The sequence below is a fragment of the Cricetulus griseus genome, chromosome 2, assembly GCF_003668045.3.
Source record: "Cricetulus griseus strain 17A/GY chromosome 2, alternate assembly CriGri-PICRH-1.0, whole genome shotgun sequence".
In the NCBI taxonomy this organism is placed as follows: domain Eukaryota; kingdom Metazoa; phylum Chordata; class Mammalia; order Rodentia; family Cricetidae; genus Cricetulus; species Cricetulus griseus.
This window is the reverse complement of record NC_048595.1, coordinates 386,387,075-386,401,698: the sequence shown is the minus strand read 5'-3', so window position 1 is coordinate 386,401,698 and position 14,624 is coordinate 386,387,075. Positions and strand designations below refer to the sequence as shown.

At 37.7% G+C, this 14,624-nt stretch overlaps 1 long non-coding RNA gene across 2 annotated transcripts in view; it reads right to left on the bottom strand.

Moving 5' to 3' along the window:
* LOC103164463 overlaps positions 1-14,624 on the bottom strand; it is a 56,466-nt gene that overhangs the window by 34,517 nt on the left and 7,325 nt on the right. Inside the window, exons 1-2 of one of the 2 annotated variants that reach the window (XR_003481404.2) lie at positions 11,656-11,785; positions 10,206-10,417 (exon numbers count right to left, since the gene is read on the bottom strand). This is a non-coding gene — a long non-coding RNA (uncharacterized LOC103164463). Of the gene's footprint in view, positions 1-10,205; positions 10,418-11,655; positions 11,786-14,624 lie in introns of those variants that run through there. The other variant, XR_003481403.2, reaches the window with a different exon arrangement.

Genomic DNA, 14,624 nt, shown 5'->3' with positions numbered 1-14,624 from the left:
ATAAGCATAGAAATGCAGTAGCTTACATTATAAATCAAATGGACCTAAAAGATATTTTTAAAAGGTTTGGCCCAAACACAAAAGAAAGCACTTTCTTAGGCCAGGCGTTGGTGGCGAACGCCTTTAATCCCAGCACTTGGGAGGCAGAGGCAGGCGGATCTTTGTGAGTTTGAGGCCAGCCTGGTCTCCAGAGTGAGAGCCAGGATAGGCTCCAAAGCTACTCAGAGAAACCCTATCTCGAAAAAGAAAAGTAAGAAAGAAAGGAAGGAAGGAAGGAAGGAAGGAAGGAAGGAAGGAAGGAAGGAAGGAAGGAAGGAAAAAAGAAAAGAAAAGGAAAGGAAAGGAAAGAAAAGAAAAGAAAAGAAAAGAAAAGAAAAGAAAAGAAAAGAAAAGAAAAGAAAGCACCTTCTCAGCAGCACATGTAACTTTCTCCAAAACTGAGCACATACTTGGACACAAAGCAAGTCTCCAAGGATATAAGAAAAATTGGCATAACACTCTGGATCCTATCTGACTACCATGGATTAAAGCTAGATATCAACAACAGAAGGTATAAAAATTTGTGGAAACTGAATAACTCACTACTGAATGAAAAAAACAGGTGAAGACAGAAATGAAGAAGAAAATTTAAAACTTTTTAGAACTGAATGAAAATGAAAACACAATATACTCAAACCTATAGGACGCAATGAAGACAGTTCTAGAGGCAAATTCATAGAACTGAATGTCTACATAAAGAATGGAGTCATCTGTGATCTCATATAAGCAATTTTGTAAAATACCTGAAAGTTCAAGAACAAAAAGAAGAAATAACACACTCAAAAGAGTAAACAGCAAGAAATAATTAAACTCTGAAATAAATAAAATAGAAACAAAAAGTAATATAAAGAATCAATGAAATGAAGGATTGACTTTTTTGAGAAACTCAATAAGATTGATTAATCCTTGGCCAAATTAACTAGAAAACAGAGAGTGAAGATCCAAATTAATAAAATTAGAGATGAAAAGGGGCATTGTTTTTTTTCTGCTGAATAGTACTTCATTGTGTAAATATACCACATTTTCTCTATCCTTTCTTCAGTTGAGGGACATCTAGGTTGTTTTCAGGATCTGGCTACTACAAATAATGCTGCTATGAACAAGTGAAAGACTTATTTAATAAAAACTCTAATACACTGGAAAAGAAATTGAAGAAGACATTAAAAGATGAAAAGATCTCCTATGTTCACATATTGATACAATTCATATAGTGAAAATGGCCAAAAACAATCTACAGATTCAATGCAATCCCCATCAAAATTCCAACACAATTTTTCACAACAATAAAAAGGACAATTTTCAGCCTCATATGAAAACACAAAAAATACACCATAGCTAAAACAATGCAGAGTAATAAAAGAAGGGCTGAAGCTATCACAATCCCAGATTTTGGGCTGTTCTACAGCAATAGAAACAATATGATAATGACATAAAAGCAGACACATTGATCAATGAAATAGAATTGAAGATCCAGACATAAGCCTATATGCCTATAGATACCTGATTTTTTTTTTACCAAGTAGCCAGAAATACACACTCAACAAAAGACACCACTTTTCAATAAATGGTGCTTATCAAACTGGCTTGCTGCATGTAGAATAATGTACATATATTCATATTTATTAGCCTGCACAAAACTCAACTTCAGAAGGATAAAGGACCTAAACAAAGGCCAGATACTCTGGTAGAGGAGAAATCAGAGGATAGTATTGAAGACATTGGCACAGGAAAATACTTTCTCAATAGGACACCAATAATACAGATACTAAAACCAATAATTAACAAATGATACCCCCTGAAAATCAAAAGTTTCTATATAGCAGAAGACACCACATTTTGGGCAAGTGGCAAACTATAAATGGGGAAAGGTCATTACCAATTGCACACCCAATAGGGGCTTAATATCTAAAATATATAAAAAACTAAAAAACCTGGACATCAAAAAAAAACAAATAATCCAATTGAAATAGAATCTTTCCAAAAGAATAAACACAAATGGCTGAGAAACACGTAAATGTTGACGTCCTTAGTCATCATGTAAATACAAATCAAAACTACTTTGAGATTCTATCTTATATCAGTCAAAACAGACAAAATCAATAAAATAAATGACATCTCATGCAGGCAAGGATATGTGAAAAAGGAAACACTTATTCGTTGCTGGTGTGTAACGAGTCTTTTTCTGTCCTGCCAGCCAGCTCCCAAATAATGACACAGAGACTTAATAACTATGAAAGTTTGACCTATAGCTTAGGCTTGTTCCTAACTAGGCCTTACAACTTAAATTAATCCATTTATATTAATCTATGTTCTATCACAAGGCATTACCTCTCTTACATCTTGCACCTCCTGTTTCCTTCCCATGTCTCTTGTGCTCCTCAATTCCTCCTCCTCTTTCTTTCTCTCCCTGGAAATCCCACCTATACCTCCTGTCTAGCTATTAGCCATTCAGATTTTCATTACATCAATCACGGCAAATATATCTTCACACAGTGTACAAATATCCTACAACACTGGTGGGAGTGCAAACTTTGTACAACTGCTATGAAAATCACTGTGGTAATTCCTTAGAAAGCTGGAAACAGATCTACCTCAAGATTCAGCTATACCACTCTTGGGCATGTACACAAAAGACTCTATATCCTACTACAGAGACACTTGCTCATCAATGTTCATTGCTGCTCTATTCATAACATAGTGGCTTTGTTCAAAATTCTATTTGTACATATATGAAAATGTTATGATGAATGTATCGTGCGTGCGCGTGTGTGTGTGCGTGTGTGTGTGTGTGTGTGTGTGTGTGTGTGTGTGTGTGTGTGTGTGTGTGTGTGTAAAACATCTTAAAACTCTTGTGTCTGGTAATCAGCTAAAGATGTTTCCCTCAGTTCAGTCTTCAAGATTCTACCGAATGTGACCCTGCCACTTTCTCAGGCATCCTCTTTCTTCATGTGCTCCTTCCACACCCTTTCTTCAACAGTGTTATTTTGTGTTTCCTGACACACTCTGGGATTTCCCATTCATCTTTCATCCAGAAACTATTTCACATTCTTTCAAGGGCTCCTGGAAAGCGTAATTATCTACCTGATGCCCTATATATAGATGGAGTTTTCCTTTGCATCTGCTCTTGGTACATTCTTAGTGGGGCTTGGCATGTTCCAAGTAGTGTGAGTATTGCTCAACATTCTTGATAGACTTGTAAGATATCTTAGAAGAAAAACTTTGTCCAAGATGGTCTGCTTCTTTCATCTAATTATTATTTAATATTTCAAACATTACTTATTTTGATGTAATAATTGTTTTTAAAACAAGTGGTCATTCAGCTGTTCCTCTCTACTAGGTGAAAGACTGATATGAACCATATGTGAATTTTGTATTTCTATATTGGATTTATGAGTTAAAAGAAAATGGCACCTTTTATGGCACATTTATCATTTGAACAGAATCAAGAAGCACAGACAAAAGATTTTCTCCCTATGTATTGGCATAAAATGTTTGGCCTATGTGGGCATAAAACAATATGTTCTTCTGTAATTCATGTATATTGCCAACTTGAAAAGCAGTTTCGTGTAGAAACAGATTTCAGAGTCTTAGTATAACTGTCTATTTTCAGAGCATCATTCTGTGCCTGGAGAGATGGTTCAGAGATTTAAAGTTCATGATAGTTTTGTAGAGACCTGAGCTCAGCTCCTAGAACCCAGGTTTGGTGGCTCACAGCCACCTGAAACTCTAGCTCCAAGAAATCTGAAGACTTCTGGCATCTGCCGGCACCTGCACTTGCATGCACACATCCACACAGAGACACAAACACACTTAAAATTAAATGTTTTTATAATCATTGTTCATTATCATTATGAATAATCAATTTTTGTTTGGACTTCGTAAAATACAATCTATCAACATTTGACAAACTGCTAAATATTACACGTAATTCAGATGTCATCCATACTACTTCTGAACTGGTTTCTGAACCACCTGTATTTTTTTTTCTCTCTGGTTTTCCTTACCTTAATTTTGTAAGACTCAGATTCCTCCTGGGTTTTAAACTTTTTTAAAAAAAAGAAATTTACGAGGCTGGAGAGATGGCTCAGAGGTTAAGAGCACTGACTGCTCTTCCAGAGGTCCTGAGTTCAATTCCCAGCAACCACATGGTGGCTCACAACCATCTGTTATGAGATCTGGTGCCCTCATCTGGTGTGCAGATATACATGGAAGCAGAATGTTGTACACATAATAAATAAATAAAATCTTTAGAAAGAAAGAGAGACAGAAAGAGAAAGGAAGGAAGGAAGGAAGGAAGGAAGGAAGGAAGGAAGGAAGGAAGGAAGGAAGGAAGGAAGGAAGGAAGAGAAAGAAAGTTTACTCACACTAGGATTGTGGGCACTTGTCTGACTCTGTGAAGGTGAAGGGTTTGTTGCCATTTAGCATGCAGATTGTCAAGGCTTTACCCCATCATGGCTCTTTCGCTTTTTCTTTCTCTGCAAGTCCTGCCTTCTCCTTAAGAGAAACTAAAGTCCTTCATTTGTCTTTGTAATCTACATTGTAGAAACATTTATGTACTAATCTGTGGTAACTGAGGATGTCCTTGAGGTGATGTCATAGGTCAATTTTTTCATTTTTATCATTTATTTATTTTTGCCTCTGAAAACAAATTTTCTGAAGAATAATCCTAGAGGGTAAAATCATACATATCTTATTACATATGTGCAATTCGTTTTTATTTATACTGTTGCTTGGAGAAAGTTTAATGAATATGTTGGTGCTATAGAAGAATTGACCAAAAGAAATAAAGAATAATGTTCCCTCACAAAATGAAAACAGAGGTGGGGGCTGTAGTGATGGTTCAGTGGTTAAGAGCACTGAATGATCTTCAGGAGGACCTGGGTTCAATTCCCAGCATCCACATGGCAGCTCACAACTATCTACCTCCAGTTCCAGGGCATAACTCCAATACTCAAATACTCAGGGCAAAACTCCAATGCACATGAATTTTTAAAATAAATAAATAAATAAATTTTTAAAATACAAAATTTTTGAAAAAGAAAAGTTTGAGTGCATTTTTAAAAAATAAAAAAGAACTTCAACACACTTCAAGATTACCACATGTTCTTCATCTATCTATCTATCTTTCTGTCATCTATCATCACCTATGTGCCTCTCCCTCTCTGACATGAAATGTGCCTCTACTGTATTAAGTCTTGATTTTGACATCAACATGGTTCACTTTCTTGTGCCTTCAAAACTTTTCCTTGAAGGTATAGATATGCTAATTTTATGTATTGTTTTACAATTAAATATTTTAGATACATCAAATTTGTTTTTCAAGTGAAGTATAAGGCAGATAAGTACACACACATTTGTTGGGAAATAGGAAATAGCATTGAGTTTTTCTGTAGGCTTCAGTAGCAATTCTGATGAAGTTCATTTTGCTTAAAGATTTCCAGGGAGCACAGAAGAAAGCATAACCCCCTTATCCTTTGCTGGGCTTCCCACAAGCTACCTGCTTGTGACTGACTATTAGAATCTAGTCTAAGCACTTATCGCTTGCAGCTTGTATGCTCTCTGAAACTGCAGTGCGCATTGCAGCTTTTAGTTCCGTCGCTTTTCCTCTTTGGAACACCACTACCTCTCACAGCTCCCCAACTAGATTGCTCACTGTTCTGTCTGAAACAGCAGTTCTGTGCTTTTACGTTACTTGAATTTCTTGTTCACTCTGCTTTCCCTCCTGATGGGCTGCACATTTATTTTTGTTTAGTTCACATTCTGTCTCTAGGGCTGGGCACAGGACTTTGCCTAAGTTGTGGAGACTAGCTCTAGTTATAGCTGTGGCACTCACTGCCAGATGTGAACGGCAAGACCCAACAGGATCAGTGGTCTTTAAGAAAATTAATTGCAGAATAGAGTACAGTAACAAAGGAACAAAAATCTTCCCGGACAATATAAAAATCAAAATATCTGACATCAAAAAATGCATATACAGAAACAGAAAATATAACTTAGAATGAGGATAAAAATTGGTCAGTTGAAAACAAAACAAACCACAATGACATACTATATTATACCCATTTAATGACTAAAATTTAAAAAAAAAAATCAAGAAGTCAGCACATTTTCACAAAATGGTGGAAAACTAAACCTTTTATTGCTACTGATGGGAATGTAAAATAATATAGCCACCTTGGAAAACAACCTGGAAATCCACTAAACAACTATGACAGTATGAATGAGAATTCCCCTAGCAGACTGAAGTACTTGAACACTTACTCAGTCCCCAGCAGGTAACACTGTTTGGAGAGATGATGGGGAGATGGAGCATTGCTGGAGGGAGCATGTCACTGGGGACAGGTTCTTGTGGGACTCCTAACAGTGGGAGCAGGGGCTGCCTCTGACTCTTGCTTGTTTGGAGACCCTATTTCTCATACTTGCCCAGCCTTAATACAAGGCAAGGTGTTTAGTCTTACTGTAACTTGGTAAGCGTTTTGTCCATGTGGATGATAGGCTTGCCATTTTCTGAATAGAAATGAAGGAGGCATGGATGGGAGATAGAAGAGAGGTGGAGAGTCTGGGAGGAGAGGAGGGAGGAGAAACTGCTGTCAGGGTAAAATAAATAAATAAATAAATAAATAAATAAATAAATAAATAAATAAATAAATATTAAAATAAAAAGAATTAGAGGAAAATAGAAAAGAGCTCATAGCCTCACTCCACTTCCTGTTTGCTTCCTCTACTTTGTGTTTGTGGTTGAAAATGTGATCTCTCAGCTTCTTGCTCCTGCTGCTATGCCTGTCACAGCTTATTCCAATGTTTGCTAAATAAAAGTTAACAACAACCTTCATGGGCAAAGCAATGTTCTGTGTCCCATTTCCTTTCTGAGTCCTTACTTTGAAGAATGTAGATATATATTATTCAAACATAGTCATTCCTTTGTAAATTAGTCTGTATATAATTCTGGAAACCCTTCCACATGTAATTTTGGTAGATTATCTGCAGGAATATTAATTCACACAACTTATTTGCTATTTAAGTAGAAATGCAAAACTTCTATTTAGTACTCTTCCCACTAGTCACCTGCTACAAGGGGAAAATCTAGAAAATATAGTCTGCTCCAACTCCAAGAGTTCACAGTTTGGTATTGGTAGAAACTCTTCAAGCCTCTCCAAGAGTTTCACTATGAGTTTTTCCCCATCAGATACACTACTTTTCACCATAGAGTGAAATGACCAGCAACACCATCTGGCTCATGGCATCCGTAACAGCTTGTGTAGTTTTACATTATCTGCTATTTTGAAAAGCACTAAAATAGAATATAACGTGTTTCTTAACTCATTTATAAGATAATTTATTCATAAGGATAAAAATGTTACTAGTGATCTGGAAAAAATAAACAGAGAGAATGACTGTTCATTATTGATGTAGAAAGAAATTAAAAAAAAACAGTAATTCTGCCAGGCATGGTAGTACATACCTTTAATCCCAGTACCTAGGAGGTACAGGCAGGAGGATCAATAAGAGTGCAAGGTTATCATTAGCTATACAGTGAGTTCAAGGCCAGCCTTGGGTATTTTATGCACTGTCTCCAAACACACACACACACACACACACACACACACACACACACACACACACACACACCAGTTTTTATGGTGTGCTTTTTTCCTACTTTAAAAAAAAAAACAAGTTTCTGTTTTTATAATTTTACTTTATTTTTACTTTAGTAGTAACTTTTTTAGTAGAGTTGATGACATCCCTAGCCATGAGCTTTTGACTGTATTTAAAATGCCAGATGTATCCATCCCTCCTCTATGGAGAATATCAAATACAATCAGAAAGTGGCTGATTACATCCTGTTTTAGTCAGTACTCTATTGCTGTGAAGTGACACCATGACCATGGCCAATTCTTAGAAAAGAAAGCATTTAAGTGGAGCTTGCTTACAGTTTCAGAGGTTTAGTCCATTACCATCATGGTGGGGAGCATGACAGCACACAGGCAGACACGGTGCTAGAGAAGTAGCTGAGATCCACAGGCAACAAGAACAAAATGCCATTGGGGATGGCTTGGGTTCCCCCAGTGACATACTTCCTCCAACAAGGCCACACCTTCTAGTCCTTTCAAATAGTGCCACGCCCTGGTGAGCAAGCATTCAAATCTATGAGCTGATGGGGGCCATTCTTATTCAAACCATCACACCCCCATAAAACACTTTCCACTATTGCATGAATGGGTTCATCTTGCCTGGTTAGTGTCACCCAGCGCCTATAGGTGAGTAAGACTATTGGTTAATATTGATGCATAACATATTGCCATTATTGCTCTTTTTATATAAATATAAATATATACATATATATAAGCTAATTGAAACTCAAATATGTGATGAATCCAAGGTGCTTCAGTTAGTGCTCACCTGTGCATGCAAATTTGATTTCATCTTTAGTAAGTAGTAAAGTTATATGCTTGCCAAAAAAAATAAGTGACACACTGGAAGACAAATGTCACACAATTTCAATTTTATGTGTAACCTAGAAATGATGAACTTATGGGAACAGAGAGCAGAATTATGGCTATTAGGCTTCAATGTGGGTCTTTTAACAATGGGGAAAGGATTGGTTTAAGGATATAAAACTGCAGTTGGACAAGAGGCATGGACTCTGTGAAGTCTTGAGGTCTACTGAGAGCATGATAAATATGGTTGATAACAATATGCTATATTTTAAAAGTTGTGAGATAGTATACTTTAAGTGTTCTCAAAACAAAAATGATGAATATGTGTGATATAACATGTTAATTGGTTTAATTTAGCCATGCCATTGTGAACATACTGTATTCTGTATCATAATTGTGCATGACTTTATTTATGAACTAAATAAATGAATGGAAAAAAGGCTATTGGTTAAAAAAAGTTCTTCTCCAGCAGCCTACACAACATCTTCTGGCACTTTGAAAGCTCACTAGCATGTAGGATGCTGCCAATCCAGTTCCTACTTGATCTTTCTATGATTCTACCACCAAGGTATATGGTGCTTTTTAGTAGAAGTATCTTAACATCTAGCGAGGGGGCCCCTGAGGTCAGAACAGGGTATCATAAACCTTGGAACTACAGTTCAGGTGTTTTGAGCTGCTGGATGGGGGTAATGTGATCTAAACTCCAGTTCTCATTATTGATTACCCAGTGCTCATAACCACTGAGCCATCTCTCCAGCCCTCTTTCTCCTTTCTAAAGCAAAGTATTCCTTAGATTTTTTCTTCCACTTGGTGGGATTATTATCTTAATTGTCAAATAAAATTGAAACATTAAATTATGTTCTATCACTTAGAAAAATGTGTTGGCTACAATCATTGTTTTTCAGTAACTATCAACAATCCACACTGAAACAGGTTTGGTAAAGGAGCAGACAGCCATTTCTTGTTTTACCAAGATATAGACGAATCAATGCATTTTATGGATCTATATAAAAGTCAATGTGTTCATGGCTTCATCATTCTAAGGATGTTGATTTAATAGAGTTCAAGTAACTGTCCCTCAATAGGCTTCAAGCTAACCAACAACAGATATGTTTGTGAGTGTCATGTGGTTCCTGGGAATCAAATCTGAGTCCTCTAGGGGAGCAGCCAGTTCTCTTAACTACTGAGTCATATCTCCAGCCCTTTCATTCTGTTTTTGTTTAGTTGGTTGTTTGGTTAGTTGGGTTTTTTGTTTGTTTCAAGACAAAATCTGGCTATGAAGCCTAGGCTAACCTCAAATGAAGATGAGATTTAACAGGGAAAAACATAGAGCAGATATTCATGAATACCATTCACTTTTATCATGGAAATTAATATGCAATCTAGTATCTTTAAAATATATTTTATAGTCTATAAATATTTCTAATTTTAAATGTGCAAAGGAGCAGCAACTGTAAACATTGTTCTGAAAAATGTACGGTCTCAAAGTAATAATCTTAACAGATTTAATAGTTTTAATTCAGTCAGTATGGAATTATTTTCTTCTGATTCAGAAATTAAGTATTTGACCTGCTAGCAAAAGTTTTACTTATAAACATTTACTGTAAGTCTTAAACAAGTTCTTCTTTCACACTTAAACCAAAAATTTTACACTTATCTAACTCCCTGAGGACAATATGTAAGAAAACAATTTCTTGATGAACCTAAAACATAGATATATTCACTCACCTTGGCATCTGAACATATCAGTTGAAGGAGACTTCAGAAAGATGAAAACAAATGGATTATCCATCCAGAACCACTTAAGAAATGCAAGGTAATCACAATAGAAGATACGAGCTATGGGACCACACAACCTGGGTTGACATGCCAGCTCTTGTTATCTGTCAGCCATGCATCCTCCCGCAGACAGGGATCAATTCTGTGCCTCAGTTATCTACCTATAAAGTAGGGAAAGTAATAGGCCTCTTTTGGTAATTTGAATAAGAATGGCCCCATAGGCTCATATATTTGAATGTTTAGTTCCCAATTGGTGCACTGTTTAGGAAGAATTAGGAGGTATAACTTATTGGAGAAGGTGTGTCACTGAGGGTTGGCTTTGAGATTTCAAAAGCTCACACTATTTCCAGTTATCCCTCTCCCTGCTTCCAACTTGCCAATCAGGATGTAAGCTCTCAGCTACTGCTCCAGCATCATGCCTACCTGCCTATTTCCATGTTCCTAGCCATGATCATAGACCAACCCACTGAAATTACATGCCCTCTTTTGAAGTTGCCTTGGTTATGATGTCTTCTTGAAGCACACTAGAAGAGTAGCTAAGACACCTCCTTACACTTACTCTAAGAAATCACTGTTCTTAGATAAAGAGAGATGACTTGATTATTGGGACCTTCCTATTCCTACTATTAGGAGAGATGAATGGCTGTTTAACATGGAAGACATTCAGTGAGAAAAAATTGTAATTTTTCATAGTATCATCCTCATCTGAACCTCTATTTATAGTCTACCATCTGGCATTGAGATCAGATAAAGGAAGCATGATGGTTCCAGTGCAAGCCTAGGAACTAACATTATGGAAAATTTTCTGAACAACCACATAGAAATAATCATTGCTAAGCCCCACACAAAATAGGATGCTTTATGTTCCATCTGTCTCTTCTGGGCACAGGACTGAAATAATTATTTGAGGACTATCTTTTTTAAACAATGCTTAAATTTAATTTTTATTTTATAGAAAGATACAAAGACAATGAAAATGCTGAGAGATGTCATAGCTGAGTTTCCTATTGCTGTGATAAAACACCATGATCAAAAGAGTCACCTTCACTTCCACTTTCACTGATGGAATTGAGAGCAGAAGCAGACGGCAGAAACTGAAGCAGAGGCCATGGAGGAATGCTGCTTACTGGCTTGTTCCTCACGGCTTATTCAGTCTACTTTCTTATATAATCCAGGACCACCTGCTCATCGATGACACCACCTACAGTGCTCACCCTCAACATCAACCATCAATGAAGAAAATGTGCAACTGACATGAACAAAAGCCAGTCTTGCAGAGGCGTTTTCTCTATTGAGTTTCCCTCTTTACAAATGACACTAACTTGTGTCAAGTTGACAAAACATGAGCCACCATACGATAAATGGAATGACATGAAATTCATAAAGGTTTTGTGTTTACCAATGGCCTTTCCTGGGGTCTTCTTCAGGACTCCACCCCTGCCTCAGCTGCTCTCCATGACCCTTTCATGCCTTCAAAACCAGTATCACTGGAGTAACCAGCTTGAACATGTGCAACAGCAGCCACCTCTAGACCCTGAAGAAACAATTCCCAGGAGAATTTTTCCACAATGATGTGTGTCTCTTCTTTTTTTTAAGTTCTTTTTTTAATTACAAACAAGATTGAGTTACATGACAATCCCAGTTCCCTTCTCCCTCCCTTCCTCCTCTACCACCCCCCAACTAAAACCTTACCTGTCGTATATTTTTTCTTCTAATCTACGCCTGACTCAACCTTCCTGCTCCCTCATGACCTCTGCATCCTTCCTTTTCTTCCCTTCTCATTCTCGTAGCTCCCTCCCCCCTCTTCCCATGTTCTCAAATTGCTCAGGGGATGGTGACCCTGTTCCATTCTCCAGGGGACAAAGTTTGTCTCTTTTAGGGTCCTCCTTGTTTACTAGTTTCTCTGGCCGTGTGGATTGTAGGCTGGCAATCCCCTACACTATGTCTAAAATCTACATATGAGTGAGTACATACCATGTTTGTCTTTTTGCGATTGGGTTACCTCGCTCAGAATGGTTTCTTCTAGTTCCATCCATTTTCCTGAAAATTTCAAGATTCCATTGTTTTTTCTGCTGAGTAGTACTCCATTGTGTAAATGTACCACATTTTCTCTATCCATTCTTCGGTTGAGGGGCATCTGGGCTGCTTCCAGTTTCTGGTTATTACAAATAGTGCTGCTATGAACATCGTTGAACAGATGTCCTTGTTGTATGAGTGTGCTTCATTTGGGTATATGCCTAAGAGTGGAATTGCTGGATCTTGTGGTAGACTGATTGCCATTTTCTTGAGGAGTCGCCATACTGATTTCCAAAGTGGCTGTACAAGTTGGCACTCCCACCAGCAGTGGAGAAGTGTTCCCCTTTCTCCACATCCTCTCCAGCATAAACTGTCATTGGTGTTTTTGATTTTAGCCATTCTGACAGGAGTAAGATGGTATCTCAGAGTTGTTTTGATTTGCATTTCCCTGATGGCTAAGGATGTTGAACACTTTCTCATGTGTCTTTCAGCCATTTTAGATTCCTCTATTGAGAATTGTCTATTTAGTTCTGTACCCCACTTTTTAATTGGATTGTTTGGTGTTTTGGAGAATAGCTTCTTGAGTTCTTTGTATATTTTGGAGATCAGCCCTCTGTCAGATGTGGGCTTGGTGAATATCTTTTCCCAGTCTGTGGGCTGCCATTTTGTCTTGCTGACCATGTCCCTTGACTTACAAAAGCTTCTCAGTTTCAGGAGGGACCATTTATTAATTGTTGATCTCAGTGTCTGTGCTACTGGTGTTATGTTCAGGAAGCGGTCTCCTGTACCAATTAATTCCAGGGTATTTCCCACTTTATCTTCTAGTAGGTTCAGTGTGGCTGGGTTTATGTTGAGGTCTTTGATCCATTTTGACTTAAGTTTTGTGCAGGGAAAAAGGCTTGGGTCTATCTGTAGTCTTCTACATGTTTGCATCCAGTTAGGCCAGCACCATTTGTTGAAGATGTTCTCTTTGTTCCAGCATATATATTTGGATTGTTTGTCAAAAATCAGGTGTTTGCAGGTGTGTGGGTTAATATCAGGGTTTTCAACTCTATTCCATTGGCCTACCTGTCTATTTGTGTGCCAATACCAAGCTGTTTTCAGGACTATAGCTCTGTAATAGAGCTTAAAGTCAGGGATGGTGATGCCTCCAGAAGTTCCTCTATTGTACAGGGTTGTTTTGGCTATCCTGGGTCTTTTGTTTCTCCATATAAAGTTGAGAATTGTCTCTGGTGGTGGATTAGTATTTTTCCCTGGTGCAAGAAGGGACTTTGAGAGCCCATCCCACATGAAGGGTTACACTCTGGCCCTGGACACATGGGGGAAGGGTCCAGGACCAGTACCGGAAGATTTGGTGGACTTTGCAGAGCCCCCGTTGAGGGCCCTACCCTGCCTGGGGAGTGGTGGATGGATGGGGTGGGGGGTAGGTTGGGGTGGGGGAGGAGGGATGGGGTGAGAGGAGGGAGAGGGAAAATGGACTTACAAGTGAAACAAGCTTGTTCCCTAACTAGAACTAATAAATAAATTTTTTTTAAAAGTTGAGAATTGTTCTTTCAAGGTCAGTGAAGAATTGTGTTGGGATTTTGATGGGGATTGCATTGAATCTGTAGATTGCTTTTGGCAAGATTGCCATTTTTACTATGTTGATCCTGCCTATCCAAGAGCATGGGAGATCTTTCCATTTTCTGGTATCTTCTTTAATTTCTTTCTTTAGAGACTCAAAATTCTTACGGTACAGGTCTTTCACTTTTATGGTTAGTGTTACCCCAAGGTATTTTATGTTGTTTGTGGTAATTGTAAAGGGTGATGTTTCTTTGATTTCTTTCTCCACCAATGAGTCATCCATATATAGTAGGGCTACAGATTTTTTTGAGTTAATCTTGTATCCTGCCAATTTGCTGAAGGTGTTTATCAGCTGTAGGAGTTCCCTGGTTGAGTTTTTAGTAGACTATCATATCATCTGCAAATAGTGAGAGTTTGACTTCTTCCTTTCCAATTTGTATTCCCTTGATCTCCTTTTGTTGTCTTATAGCTCTAGCTAGAAGTTCAAGGACAATATTGAAGAGGTATGGAGAGAGTGGGCATCCTTGTCTTGTTCCTGATTTTAGAGGAATTGCATTGAGTTTCTCTCCATTTAATTTGATGTTGGCTGTTGGCTTGCTGTATATTGCTTTTATTATGTTGAGGTATGTTCCTGTTATCCCTGATTTCTCCAGGACCTTTATCATGAAGGGGTGTTGGATTTTGTTCTTGTTTGTTTTTGATTTGGTGATAGTGGCGAGATTATGTGTGGGATTTTATCCCTTTTTCCTTTTGACTGTTAGTAAAGTGGGCTTATCTATTGCCTATATT